The sequence below is a fragment of the Danio aesculapii genome, chromosome 23, assembly GCF_903798145.1.
Source record: "Danio aesculapii chromosome 23, fDanAes4.1, whole genome shotgun sequence".
NCBI lineage: Eukaryota > Metazoa > Chordata > Actinopteri > Cypriniformes > Danionidae > Danio > Danio aesculapii.
Window position 1 is genome coordinate 42,917,953 of NC_079457.1, and position 6,613 is coordinate 42,924,565.

At 39.1% G+C, this 6,613-nt stretch overlaps 2 pseudogenes; both read left to right on the top strand.

Annotated features, from left to right (window-relative positions):
* Positions 1-1,425: 1,425 nt before the first annotated feature.
* On the top strand, positions 1,426-2,146 carry LOC130217405 (transcription factor HES-5-like; annotated as a pseudogene).
* Positions 2,147-5,305: 3,159 nt separating this feature from the next.
* Positions 5,306-5,913, top strand: LOC130216841 (transcription factor HES-5-like; annotated as a pseudogene).
* Positions 5,914-6,613: the final 700 nt, after the last annotated feature.

A 6,613-nucleotide genomic window follows, 5' to 3' on the forward strand; every position in this document is an offset into this window, starting at 1 on the left:
TTTAAAGTATTAGGTGATTGCACTTCTAAAGTTTATTGTTAAATAAAAACAGAAAAAAGACCAAACTCGACTGTGTTTCAGGTTGCACTTAAACTGACACTTCAAATATTGCTTAGGCTATGTAAAATTCAGACTCATGGTTTTTGAGAAATACTTTGTTATTTGACCCGAAAGCAAACACTGTACGTGAGGTTTTATTGTAACGCTACACAGTTTAAAAGTTTGAGGGCTCACTTTTAAGTTTATATTTATTTTGGGATGGCAGAGCTTAATTTGGGGGCTGCACGGTGGCGCAGTGGGTAGCACGTCCGCCTCACATCAAGAAGGTTGCTGGTTCAAGCCTCGGCTGGGTCCGTTGGCGTTTCTGTGTGAAGTTTGCATGTTCTCTCCGTGTTGGCGTGGGTTTCCTCCCGGTGCTCCGGTTTCCCCCACAGTCCAAAGACATGTGGTAATTGGGTAGGCTAAATTGTCCATAGTGTATGTGTGTGATAGAGAGTGTATGGATGTTTCCCAGTGATGGGTTGCAGCTGGAAGGGAATCCACTGCGTAAAACATATGCTGGATAAGTTGGCGGTTCATTCCACTGTGGCGACCTTGGATAAATAAAGGGACTAAGATAAAAAGAAAATGAATGAATGAATGAGAGCTTAATTTGTAGCACCCATAGTCTGCAGTGTCACATGGTCCTTCCGAAATAATTTTAATATGCTGATTTGCTTCTCAAGAAATATTTCTCATTATTACTGTACATGTGTTGAAAACAGTAGTGCAACAGATTCATTTTTGTAATTTAATTATCTGTAATGTTATAAAAGCATTTACTGTCACTTTTGTACGAGCAACCTTGATGAATAAAAGCTTTAATTATTTCAAAAATACCCTGAAAAAACTCAAACTCTTTCCAAGTGCCCTCGGGAACTTCCTTAAATACCCCAGGGGCTCCACACGTGCCTGCTTTATAATCTGAATAACTTGCTTTCATTTATTTTTTACCAAAAAAATATTAAAACAAATCCTCAGAACAGTTATGATAAAGTGCTGACATATTCACCAGAAATGAAAACTTCATGTTTATTTTATGTCAAATAATAAAGTCTTGATGTGTTTTGCTGATGGGAAGGTTCCTGTATTAATGGCACGTGCTTTGTCAATAAATGACCCCAGTATCAGCCAACAAACAAAGCTTTAATCGAGGGGTCTCCACTTTCTCACACACTCTCCGTCCTCAACAGCCAACCCTCCACCTGCTCCCCAAAGACCAGCCCATTGTTCCCTGAGCAATAAGCACGTCATTTAGCATGTGGCGGCCTTCTGCTCCTTCTGTCTTTAGAGCTCTCCTATTGGCTGCAGACTGTGAGAACCTCCAGCAAACTCCAGACTCACACATTGATATGGAGATTTGTGAGTATAAATAGAGGAGAGAGGACTGAGAGTTGAGCACAGCTCAGATCTGATCCTGAAGGAGAACTGAACACAAGACACACAGCAATGGCTCCTACAATCACTGGATCAATCAGCAGCAGAGAAACTCTACTGACAAACAAGGTAAATATTGATCATTTCACAGCTCAGCTCTCAATGTCAGATTCCAGAAATGCTGGATGTGTGTTTCTAAACGCCTGTCCTCAATGTTTCCTCAGCTGAGAAAGCCCATGGTGGAGAAGATCCGCCGAGAGCGAATCAACAGCAGCATCGAGAAGCTCAAGACTCTTCTGGCTCAAGAGTTCGTCAAGCAGCAGCCCGACTCCAGACAGGAGAAAGCTGATATCCTGGAGATGACGCTTGAGTTCTTGAGACGCTCTCAGAAAAGCAGTGCGGCTGGTGACGGACGCTCCAGATGTGTGCAGGAGGCCGTCAGCTTTCTGTCTCGGTGCCCAGTGCAGACGCAGAGCCACACAAGACTGATGAAGCTCTTCCTGCACATGCAGACTCCTGCAGACCAGCACACACATGTGGACAATCCTCAGACCACTGAAACACACGCAAATAGCAGCGCCAAACAACACACTCAGCCCACAGTCACATCTGGAGACCCTGGTAGAGCCCAGAGGGCCCACCGTACCATTGAGCAGACACGAGTCGTGATGCCAGTCTGAGATTGGCATGGACTGAAGTTCAGAACGTAGGAATTGATTTCCACCTCTGCAGCTTCTGCAGGACATTTAATCTGCTTTCAGAGAAGAGAGTTTAGTGAAACTGTGTGAGCAGTCATATTGATCACAATGCACACGATCATTTGCTGTGTAAATGATTATTACAGTGCATTTGTGAACATTAACATTCAGTAGAAACTTTAAAGTCTGATTCAGACGTTTGAGGATTTCACCCATATTGGGTTTATTTTCTCTTCATCTAAACGATGACCACACTGCTTTAGTGCACTAAAAACACTTGATTTATATTTCTGCTATTAGAAATGCATCTTATCTTTTCTTATTATAGAAGAAATATTTCTTCATCAGAAAGATTTCATTTAGTGTTGAAGCACAAATGATTGTTTTGAATGTTTACATGAAGGAGACTTTTCCCCTGTAAAGGGCAGATCAGTGTGTCACTGTTAGAGAAAGAATTTCACTTTTATATGTAAAGTCATTTTCTGACCTTCATTGAAGGTTTCTTGCTCCTCAACTAAAGGATGAGCACACTGCTTTCATTACTGAAGTGCTTTACTAATTATTTCTATTACTGAAATCATTTCATCTTCTCTTATTGTTAGAGAAATATTTCTTCATTTGAAAGATTTTACTTGTGTGTGAAGCACAACTTATAGTTTTCAATGTTTACATGAAGGAGACTTTTCCCCTGTAAAGATGCATTTATTTCTTACCTTCTTTGAAGGATTCTTGCTCTGCATGTAAAGGATGACCACACCGCTTTCATTTACTGAAAGTGCTTTATTTTATTTGTATTGTTTGAAATACATCTGATTTTCTCTTATTGTTAGAGAATATTTCTTCATTTGAAAGATATTAATGTGTGTTGAAGCACAAATGATTGTTTTTAATGTTTGCATGTGTTTACATGAAGGAGACTTTTCCCCTGTAAAGGGCAGCTCAATGTGTCACTGTTAGTGATTTAAAAATGTATCTTTTATGTTCAGTCATGTTCTTACACCTAAAGGTGTTTTCTGTTCATTACTTCATATTGAAGTACAACATGAAAATAAATGTTGAGAATTTAAGCTGTACTATGTTTTGGAATGTTTTATTCAATCAGAAATAATAAATAACAGCACAAGAGTCCCCATCAATATAATGGGGCATTAGGACCACACAGACTACAGGTTGAGCGGCCCCTGCTGGTCTCACTAATACCACTTCCGGCAGCAACCTTGCTTTCCCATGTGGTCTCCCATCCAGGTACTGACCAGGCGCAGCCCTGCTTAGCTTCAGTGGGCAACCATGTGGGAATTGCAGAGAGCTAGCTGCCAGCATAATGTAAAGTTCAGATTCATTGTACGAGAGAAATCCTTTCTAATGTCTGTTATTTGCTCCTTAAAAGCAAATGAGTCCACAAGATGTTTAGCTTTACGCTAATAATAACAAGTTTTAAAGATTTGTAATGTTTTTGAAAGAGCTCTCTAATACACCCCAAACCTGAAATGATTGATATAAAAAAATGCAATAATATATATCACGACATGCATTCCTTTCATTCCTTTGGCTTTGTTCCTCATTCATCAGGGGCCGCCACAGTGGAATGAATCGCCATCTATTCCGGCATATGTTTTACGCAGCGGATGACCCAATACTGGGAGACACCCATACACTCTCACATTCACATACACTCATACTACAGCCAATTTTGTTCACCCAATTCACCTATAGCCCATGTCTTTGGAGCACCCAGAGAAAATCCATGCCACACAGGGAGAACATGCAAACTCCACACAGAGTTGCCAACTGGTTCAGCTGGGACTCACACTAGCATCTTCTTGCTGTGAAGCAACAGTGGTAACCGCTGAGTCACTGTGCTGCCCCTATATCAAGACATTTTAAAGGAAACATGTGATGGCAAAGCTGAATTTCAGCATCATTGTTGCAGTAGTGTTATGATCTTTAGTGATCCATTATTATTGTTATTATTATTATTCAATTATTATTATAATTATTATGATATTTTTATTATTATTTTATTATTATTATTATTATTATATAATTATTATTATTATTGTTGTTATTGTTATCATTATTATTATTATTATTAATTATTGGCAGTGTTGAACGCTGTAGTGCAACAGAGATATTTCAGGATCATTTGCTAAACAGATTTAAAATAGGATTTTTTGGAACTTATAAATGTCTTTACTGTCACTTTTGATCATGGCAGATCATTGATAAGAATAATTCTTTCAAAACCACAATTTTTTTAAGATTTATCATTTAAAACCACATTTGTATCCCTAAACTAGCCACATCAGGCTCAAGTACCCCCTTTTAAGCACAAACCAGAAATGAGTTCCAATTATATTTTCTATGGGTGATATTATTGAACATCATCATTAATATTATTACAAACTATAAAAAAAATGTCAAAAATAGACATTGTTTTTAGTTTGAATGGAACTAAAAAAAACATGAGAGAATTCACAACTAGTTTTTATTTATCTATATACTTTTCGTGTATATATGTATATGAAATACATATGAAATATATAATATATATATATATATTATATATATAATATATATATATATATATATATATATTAATATATATAATTACAATAGCTAACTCAAACTCTTTCCAAGTGCCCTCGGGAACTTCCTTAAATACCCCAGGGGCTCCACACGTGCCTGCTTTATACTCTGAATAACTTGCTTTCATTTATTTTTTACAAAACAATATTAAATAGAAATCCTCAGAACAGTTATGATAAAGTGCTCTCATATTCACCAGAAATGAAAACTTCATGTTTATTTTATGTCAAATAAAAAAGTCTTGATGTGTTTTGCTGATGGGAAGGTTCCTGTATTAATGGCACGTGCTTTGTCAATAAATGACCCCAGTATCAGCCAACAAACAAAGCTTTAATCGAGGGGTCTCCACTTTCTCACACACTCTCCGTCCTCAACAGCCAACCCTCCACCTGCTCCCCAAAGACCAGCCCATTGTTCCCTGAGCAATAAGCACGTCATTTAGCATGTGGCGGCCTTCTGCTCCTTCTGTCTTTAGAGCTCTCCTATTGGCTGCAGACTGTGAGAACCTCCAGCAAACTCCAGACTCACACATTGATATGGAGATTTGTGAGTATAAATAGAGGAGAGAGGACTGAGAGTTGAGCACAGCTCAGATCTGATCCTGAAGGAGAACTGAACACAAGACACACAGCAATGGCTCCTACAATCACTGGATCAATCAGCAGCAGAGAAACTCTACTGACAAACAAGGTAAATATTGATCATTTCACAGCTCAGCTCTCAATGTCAGATTCCAGAAATGCTGGACGAGTGTTGCTAAACGCCTGTCCTCAATGTTTCCTCAGCTGAGAAAGCCATGGTGGAGAAGATCCGCCGAGAGCGAATCAACAGCAGCATCGAGAAGCTCAAGACTCTTCTGGCTCAAGAGTTTCGTCAAGCAGCAGCCCGACTCCAGACAGGAGAAAGCTGATATCCTGGAGATGACGCTTGAGTTCTTGAGACGCTCTCAGAAAAGCAGTGCAGCTGGTGACGGACGCTCCAGATGGTGCAGGAGGCCGTCAGCTTTCTGTCTCGGTGCCCAGTGCAGACGCAGAGCCACACAAGACTGATGAAGCTCTTCCTGCACATGCAGACTTCCTGCAGACCAGCACACACATGTGGACAATCCTCAGACCACCTGAAACGCACGCAAACAGCAGCGCCAAACAACACACTCCAGCCCGCAGTCACATCTGGAGACCTGGTAGAGCCCAGAGGGCCACCGTACCATTGAGCAGACACGAGTCGTGATGCCAGTCTGAGATTGGCATGGACTGAAGTTCAGAACGTAGGAATTGATTTCCACCTCTGCAGCTTCTGCAGGACATTTAATCTGCTTTCGAGAAAGAGAGTTTAGTGAAACTGTGTGAGCAGTCATATTTGATCACAATGCACACGATCATTTGCTGTGTAAAATGATTATTACAGTGCATTTGTGAACATTAACATTCAGTAGAAACTTTAAAGTCTGATTCAGACATTTGAGGATTTCACCCATATTGGGTTTATTTTCTCTTCATCTAAACGATGACCACCACTGCTTTAGTGCACTGAAAACACTTGATTTATATTTCTGCTATTAGAAATGCATCTTATCTTTTCTTATTATAGAAGAAATATTTCTTCATCAGAAAGATTTAATTTAGTGTTGAAGCACAAATGATTGTTTCTAATGTTTACATGAAGGAGACTTTTCCCCTGTAAAGGGCAGATCAGTGTGTCACTGTTAGAGAAAGAATTTCACTTTTATATGTAAAGTCATTTTCTGACCTTCATTGAAAGGTTTCATTGCTCTCAACTAAGGATGACACACTGCTTTCATTTACTGAAGTGCTTTAAAACTAATTATTTCTATTACTGAAATCATTTCATCTTCTCTTATTGTTAGAGAAATATTCTTCATTTGAAAGATTTTACTTGTGTGTTGAAAGCAC